Source organism: Chiloscyllium punctatum, chromosome 3, assembly GCF_047496795.1.
Source record: "Chiloscyllium punctatum isolate Juve2018m chromosome 3, sChiPun1.3, whole genome shotgun sequence".
In the NCBI taxonomy this organism is placed as follows: domain Eukaryota; kingdom Metazoa; phylum Chordata; class Chondrichthyes; order Orectolobiformes; family Hemiscylliidae; genus Chiloscyllium; species Chiloscyllium punctatum.
This window is the reverse complement of record NC_092741.1, coordinates 126178318-126186503: the sequence shown is the minus strand read 5'-3', so window position 1 is coordinate 126186503 and position 8186 is coordinate 126178318. Positions and strand designations below refer to the sequence as shown.

General features: G+C 43.5%; 1 protein-coding gene across 4 annotated transcripts in view; it reads left to right on the top strand.

Moving 5' to 3' along the window:
• Window positions 1-4592: 4592 nt before the first annotated feature.
• The window catches only part of LOC140464892 (uncharacterized), a 30022-nt gene continuing 26428 nt past the window's right edge, over window positions 4593-8186 (top strand). For 2 of the 4 annotated variants that reach the window (XM_072560507.1, XM_072560498.1), the window contains exon 1: window positions 4593-5612. The gene's annotated coding sequence lies outside the window, so the exon portion shown is untranslated. Of the gene's footprint in view, window positions 5625-8186 lie in introns of all 4 variants that reach the window. The other 2 variants (XM_072560490.1, XM_072560481.1) reach the window with 1 other exon arrangement.

Genomic DNA, 8186 nt, shown 5'->3' with positions numbered 1-8186 from the left:
GACTGCCTTGAACACCAGTATGCCTTTCCTTACATCAAGGTACTAAAACTGTTCACAATATGCAAGGTGTGATCTCATGAATGGTATAAATAGTTTAAGCGAGAATTCCTTATCTCTATACACTGTTCCTTTCATGGAATGTGGGCATCTCTGGCTTTATTATCCATTATTATTTACCCTTGAGAATGTGGTGGGGTGGGGGGGGGGAGGGTGGCTGCCTTCTTGAATAGATGTAGTCTACTGCGTGCAGATAGACTCCCAGTGTTCTTAGGGAAGGAGTTCCAGAATTATGACACCAGAATACTGAGGAAATGATAATATATTTTCAAGGTGAACCTGTAGTTGATGATGTTTACATTTTTTTCCTTCCCGATGGAAGAGATCATGGATTTGGGAGGTACTGTTCATGGAGCTTTGGTGACCTGGTGCTGCCAATGTGTAGATGGTATACACTGCTGCTACTGAGCACCACTTGGTGGTGGGAGGAGTGAATATTTGAGGATATGGTGCCAATCATGTAGGTTGCTTTGTCCTGGATAGTCAGGATGGAATACTCCCTAGTTGCCTGGACACGCCTCTGGAGCAGGAGAAACTTGAACCTAGACCTCAGGTCACATGTTACATACATATGTCCAGCACCATTCCCTTCTAATTTCAACTACTGTACATGTGCGAGGTGCTCAAGCAATGCACTAACTTTGCAGCCATTAAGGCAAGTCATAGAGATCTCATTTGACAGTCTCATACTTGAGAGGACATTAATAGAGGCTGAAATAGCTGGTCAATTGTCAAAGTAGTGTTTGATTTTAAGGGACACCATCATCTTCTCGATTTGGAGGTGCTGGTGTTGGACTGGGGTGGACAAAGTTAAAAATCACACAACACCAGTTATAATCCAACAGGTTTATCTGGAAGCACTGGCTTCCAAGGCACTGCCTCTTTATCAGGTGGTTGTGGAACAGGACCATAAGACACAGAACTTATAGCAAAAGGGTTACAGTGTCATGGAGCTGTAATAATATATTAAACAAATTTAGATTATGTCTTTTATCTTTTAGAATGGCATAAGCTTCTTTAATAGGTAATTCCCAGAACTCCTTTTAAGTTACATTCTCAAGACGTGTTCAGCTTTTCTAACAATAGGTGCCATCTCAGCTCTGATAATGTATTAAAGGTGTGAGGTTAAAGTCTGTCTGTGTCCCAGTGTTGAATCAGACTGGTTCTATTTCTAAAGTGGGACTTATAGAATCTTACATGGATTTATGCAGTTTTTGAGCAAAATAAAATGTAATTCTGCAAGGACAAGTTCAGCCCACAAACGTATAATTGCGCGTATGTAGGAGAGACAGAACAAGTATGTGCATGTGAGTGTGTGCATGTGGGTGTGAGTGCATGTGAAAGAGTGTGTGTATTGATTGGTCAAGTCTGTGTGTGAGTGTGTTGGGGTGAGTATGTAAGAGTGTGTGTGTGTGGTGTGTGTGTGTGTGTGTGTGTGTAGTGCAGTGGGGTCACCTGTAGTGTGACATGAACCCAAGATCCTGTTTGAGGCTGTTCTCATGGGTACTGAACTTGGCTATCAGCCTCTGCTCAGCCAATTTTGCGTTGTTGCTTGTCCCGAAGTTCGCCTTGGAGAATGGTAACTTGAAGATCCAAGGCCAAATGTCCCGAACCGCCGAAGTGTTCCTTGAGTGGGAGGGAACACTGCTGCCTGGTGATGGTTGTGCAATGTCTATTCATCCATTGTCATAGCGTCTGCTCAATTTTGCCAATATACAATGCTCCAGGGTATTCTTGCCTGCAACGTATGAGATAGACAACGTTGGCTGAATCACATGAATACCTGCCGAATACATGGTGGGTGGTGTCCCCACATGTAATGCTGTACATTCTCTTTCTTAAACACACACACACACACATTCTCTCTCATACATAAGCTCTCTCTTATACACATACATATGCAACCCCCGCACTTATATTATTCAAAGGAATGGTATCCCTTGTGGTTCTGCAACAACCCCCTGATTTGATTCTGCAGAGTGAAGGGGAGAGATTCACCAGAGTTCAAACACTGTCTGATTGTCTCCCAGATCCTGCGCCACATGCTGGCTCCTTTGAGCAAGATGATATTGATATCCTGTCTTGCTCGTGTAGAGGGTCTTTATGGCGAACTGAGCTACTATTAGCGTTGTTTGCTGCAGCCTGGAAGTATAGCATTAGCACAGAATTGGAGGGCTGCAATGGTCATCAAAGACACTGAAAACACCCTCCTTTCTCTACTGTGTAACCGGTAGGTTATTGTTTGAGCACCACTTCCTGATGAATCATAGCAGCTTCTGCTGCCTGGGGTGCAGGTAGGGAACACTTTTAGAGAGTACAGCTGAAAGTTCTCCATCTCTTCCTTTTTTCTACTTTTGTCTGAGCTCCATGCCCCTTGATTAGCTATAGCCCAGGAGGGACTGTGGCTGCACCCCTATGAGTAATGGCAGGTGATAAGCTGTCAAACTCCACTGAACTCCTCGGGGAAAACTGCAACAGCATTCCTTTGACTCCAGTTTCAAATTTCAGAACTCTTTTCAGCCACTCTGAGCATACTCACATCAAAACAGAAATTGCTGAAAAAACTCAGCAGGTCTGGCAGTGTCTGTGGAGAAAAATCAGAGTGCCCCTTCATCAGCATGGATGGCAGCTAGGAAAATGTTAAGTTTTATGCAGAAGATAGGGTGGAGATAGGGGTAAAGCATAAACGATCAGTGGAGGTAGAGCCCAAAGAGGCAGAAGGGCAGCATGATGGCTCAATGGTTAGCACTGCTGCCTCACAGGCTATATGACTCTAAGGCTATATGAGTAAGACCTACCATCCAGATCCTCCTCAGGAGATGTTGGGAGAGGCTATTGTATCATTGTAACTTGTGCTTAGATGCTAATATAAAATAAACTAAATCTCATTTTAAGACAAGAACCAATTCTCATTAGACTATAAAGTAGTTTTCCTCTACTACACCAGACAAAGTAGTGCCTGCCTTTAAACAATAAAACCATGTGGTGCCAGCAAACTTGCCCCATAGTGAGCAATTGCACAGAAAGCCTCATTCAACATGGTGTTTCGCTGTGAAAATTGCTTATACAACATGCATGATGCCCATTAATGCCATTGTAAATTCTGTTGAAAACAAAACCATGGAAAATGCTAACTAAGATATTCCCTTACTGCTGAGGTGCTGGCGGCCCTGTTATGTAACAAAAATAAATTACCTTTCCTTCTTAGTCACAACATTGTTTCTGCTGGAATGAGGTGATCCTGCAAGGTATGTGATTTGTCCTCATTTCTATCAATTCAATCCCAATAATGACGTCGTTCACTTTCTCATTTTCTCAGGGAAAGTAACTAGGCATTAAGTGAATTTGCTGCCAGGTATTGATTTCTACCGGACTGCTTCGTTCCAACCCGGTCCTCTTCCTGCAGGCTTTCAATTTCCAACTCAAAATGTGAATATGAGGAGGAAATCAAGAGCCAGATTCAAAAAGAAATTTTCCTCCTGACCAGCAGACATCAGATCAAGGATTATTAAATTTGTTATTCAGAAGATAAATTGCAATCTGCATAGATACTGCCCAACACTAAGGTGATTTTAATGAAGCAACTTATACTATCAAGAACTTAACTTTGCACAACAGTGTCAAGCAGTCACGAAATGATTGGCAGTCAATTTTAGTATCTCTCCGGTCCTTATTGCCATCGACAGGTTGTCAACTCACTATTTACCACTTTCAACTGTCAAAATCACAAACCATTTCCCGCAAGCCCACCCTCAAGTTTCTCAGAATATTGTGTAACCACTAAACATGGACAATTCTTTGACAACCAGGAATTTACTTCTGAAGTACCACTGTTGGGTATTGCCGTTTACTCTTGCTAATTATGTTTTCAGTATCTTTCTGAATTGGAGCTGAATTGCTGAGCTTTCTGTTTCAGTCTTGACATGCAATCGATAAAAAGTGCTTTTGATCATTTTCATTGCAGGTAGCAAATAGAATTGAAAAAGCAATGCTTTCCTATTGCCACTACTATCTGTTACTGTGCAGAATGCAACGAGCCATTTGAAATTCTAATAGGTTAGACTACTGGTAACTAAATCACATTTCTTTGTGTGACAGTAACAAAATGATGCATGAACATTGAAATACTGTGATCTGAACTTCACTTCTTTTCAATTCAGCTAACAATCAACTAATTTACTGTTGAAGAGTGTGGTGCTGGAAAAGCACAGCCGGTCAGGCAGGAGAATCGACGTATCAAGCGTAAGCTCTTCATCGGGATTTTTCCTTCATTCTTGATATTAAGTTTTATTTTAACACAGTTGATCTGTACAACTATACTATTTCCCGATGAAGAGCTTATGCTCACAACGTCGATTCTCCTGCTTTTCGGATGGTGTCTGACTGGCTGTGCTTTACCAGCGCCACACTCGTCGACTCTGATCTCCAGCATCTGCAGTCTCAGTTTCTCCCAACTTAGTCAAGTACAGAAACTAAATGCTCATAGTCATTGAATTTTTTCGTTATTCTTGATTTTAAGTTTTATTTAAACACAGTGGATCTGCATTTTACGCTATTGCTGAATTTTAACCTCCAGTTGGGCAGGAATTATGTCAAATTTAACACACAGCCTCGGTAAGGTTTAAAGATCTTGTGTTAACCAAACAATAAAAGTTTAATTAAGCGAGGGATTCAAGATGGTGGCGACCCAGTAGGTCTGCTCTGCCCCAGAACCCAGACAAAGTGGACCATTCACTCTCCCTTCATTGTTTAATTTGTTAAAGACCGTTTTTTTTCCCGACTCTTAGACCTATCTTGCATCAATTCTGAACAGTTTGGTACAGTCTAGAAATGACAAAGGGGAAAGGACCATGGAGCTCGCATCAGGCAGGGACCCCCCCCTACCCCACCCCCACCTTGCAGCAATGGACGCACCCACAGCTGCCCCAGAGGACTCACCTGCAGAGCAGAGTTTGATCTTGGAGTTTATAAAACTCCGAGAGAAGATCGATGCGTCAATGGAGGAGACCCGTGCCAGGTGGGAATCAATGTCGGTCATGCTGCAGAGGCATGACTTGGAGATTCAGAGTCTGGGGCAGTGCGTCAGAGGGGTGAAGCAACGAGCCATGGCTTCCAATACCGTGGCCGAATCCTCATCGGGCCAGGTTCAGGCCCTGGAATGTCGAGTGCGGGCCTTGGAGGAGCAGGTCGACAACCTCACAGATAGAGGTCGCCAGAAGACTATCCGGTTGCTGGGGCTTCCCGAACAGGAGGAAGAAGGCCACCTTGTCAACTTTCTGGTACAACGGCTCCCACAGTTTCTAAGGCTGGAGGTTGAGGTAACCCGGGTGCGGATTGAGCGGGCCCACCCGGGTCACAGTGCACGGGGCCGGATGGGACCAGCGCTCTTGCCCGGTCGTAGTGTGACTCCAGCATTACAAAGACAAGCAAATGATGCTGGAAGCCTCTAGAGCACTGGGAAAGGATCCCCAGGCTAATGTACATAAAGGATCAAGAATTATGCTTTTTTGGACTTCTCCTCAGTCATGATTCGCAAAAGGAAGGCCGTTGATGAGGTAAAAAAGCAGGTGAGGGTCCTGAATATTCAGTATTCCCTGAGATATCCTGGGATGCTGAATTTTAGTCACAGAGGGTCCGTGTTCAACTTTGATTTGCCGGAAAAGGCAAAGGGCTTCTTGGATGCTCTAAAATAGACTGATTGGTCTGAATTATATGGACAATTATTTTATTCTGCCCCTTTTGTCTGTAAATTTGCCTGCTTTACCTGGCTGTTGGGGGGTGATCATAGTTTCCCTTTTAATATGTGTCGGGATGACAATTTTATATAATGTTCTTTTTATATTGTTGCTCTGCCAGGGGTACCTAGGGTACGTAAGGGACCCACTTTTTACTGTTTGTCATAAGTTACTGGTGTTTGTTTTTCTTACTTGGTGGTGTCTGGGGTGGGGGCATGGCTTCAGCTAGAAGGAGTCATGGTGGGATTAATGGGTAGTATGAGCACTCCCTGTGGGCAAGTGGGAAAGTTTCCTTTCAGTTATGTTTTATGCTGTTATGCTGTAGAAGTAGTTGTTAACAGTTTTAATTTCGTAGTCTTAGAAGTTGCATTTTTAAACCTATATGAACTGTTTATGCTTCTCAACTTGGCGCTATGAGTGGGGTTCTTCCTCCTGGGGGGTGTGGGACTGTTTCAGGCGATCATGGCAAGCCATTCATTGAAACGGTGCACCTGGAATGTTAAGGGGAGTCACTCACCAATCAAGAGAAAATAGATACTGTCAAGCCTTAGAAAAGAGAATATCGATGTAGCCTTTTTACAAGAGTATTTGAAGTTGCAACAGGGAGGATTTAGCCAGGTGTTTTTCTCATCTTTGAACTCGAAAAGTAGAGGAGTGGCTATTCTCATCTGGAAGAACCTCCTGTTTCAAATGCTAGGCTAAATAAAGGATGAGTCTGGGCGGTTCATAATACCTAAAGCTTTAATACATGGAGAGGAGTATGGGATTCTGAATGTATACTGCCCCTGGCGCATCCCTTTAAATTCATAATGGACACACTGTCTAGATTGATGGCCTTTGGGGCGTACCATACAATCATAGGGGGTGACTTTAACCGTATTATTGACCCCGAAGTGGATAGGATGCCAAGGGGTCTTGCAGGTATGTCTCCACAATCTAGGCAGTTGGTGCACCTGAACAGAAAGTCGGGGTTGGTTGATATATGGATCCCCCAAGATAGGGACTTCACCTTTTGTTCTAATCCACATAATGTCATACCAGAATTGTCTCTTTGGCCTTCTTGAACTCGGTACTGTCTTACAGAATAGGGACTATAGCCGTGTCTGATCATATGGAGATTAAGGCTGGTGGTGGTGAGGCGGATTCCGGTCACTGGCATTTGGACCTTTTCCTCCTGAAAGATAGTAAGTTTATAGAATTTTTTTGCAGGAGTTTAAAATTTTTTGGGGATATCAATTCAGGTACAGCCAGCAACCCATCAGTGATGTGGGAGACTGCCGAGGCCTATGCACGGGGTCTGATTATTTCTTACTCTGTGACCCGGAAACGACAGAGGGGAAAACAGCAACGTCTGCTTGAGGCTCACCTGAAGACAGCTGAGTTAGCATACTTTGATAGGCCTTCCACAACTAAATTACAGCGGATTACAACCCTTAGGGCCACTTTGAATGCCGCACTTACCCAAACAGAAAAGAGGGCAATCTCTTTTGCAAAACAGAGATTATTTGAGTACGGTGATGAGCCGGGTAGATATTCAGCGTTCTTGGCCAGAAAGAAGAATGCTCCCCAATCTATTACATCCATCAGAGAGGGTGCTAGTAATCTGACTTGCAGTGCCAAAAAGATTAAATTGAGATTAATGATTAGAAAGTTTTATTCTGAGCTGTATCAGTCAGATAGGCTGTGAGAATAGAATGAGGAAAATTGAGGCCCTTTTTAAGACCCTGGACCTTTCGGGTGTAACCTCAGAACAGGTGTCCTTTTTGAGTGCCCCCTTGACAATTCAGGAAGTACAGGAGGCAGTAAGGCTGCTCCAGAGTGATAAAGCGCCCGGGCCAGATGGATTTCAATGTGAGTTTTATAAGGAGTTTATAGACAAGATGGCTGGGCCACTCTTCGATATGTATAATTACTCATTCAGGCAGGGCTGCCTCCCATCCTCTTTGAGAGAAGCAAATATCTCTCCTATCCTTAGAAAGGCAAAGCCCCAGAAGATTGCACTTTGTACATGCCTATATCATTACTGAAAGTGGATTTTAAAATCCTTTCAAAAATGCTGGCATTAAGGCTGGAGAGGGTATTGCCTTTTATTGTAAAGGAGGACCAGACAGGTTTTATTAAGGGTCGTAGGTCTATCAACGATATTAGAAGAATATTAAATATTGTCCAAAAATGTCAGCAAAGAGCGATACCGGGTTTGTAGTCTCCTTAGACGCAGAGAAAGCATTTGGTCAGGTGGAGTGGCCATACCACTTTTACATCATGGATCGATTTGGCCTTGGAGAGGTTTTTACCAAATGGGTGGCAGTGCTGTATAGTGACCCGAAAGCAGCGGTGCTCACTAATGGTATAAGATCAGACAGTTATAGTGTCAGCAGAGGCTGCCATCAGGGG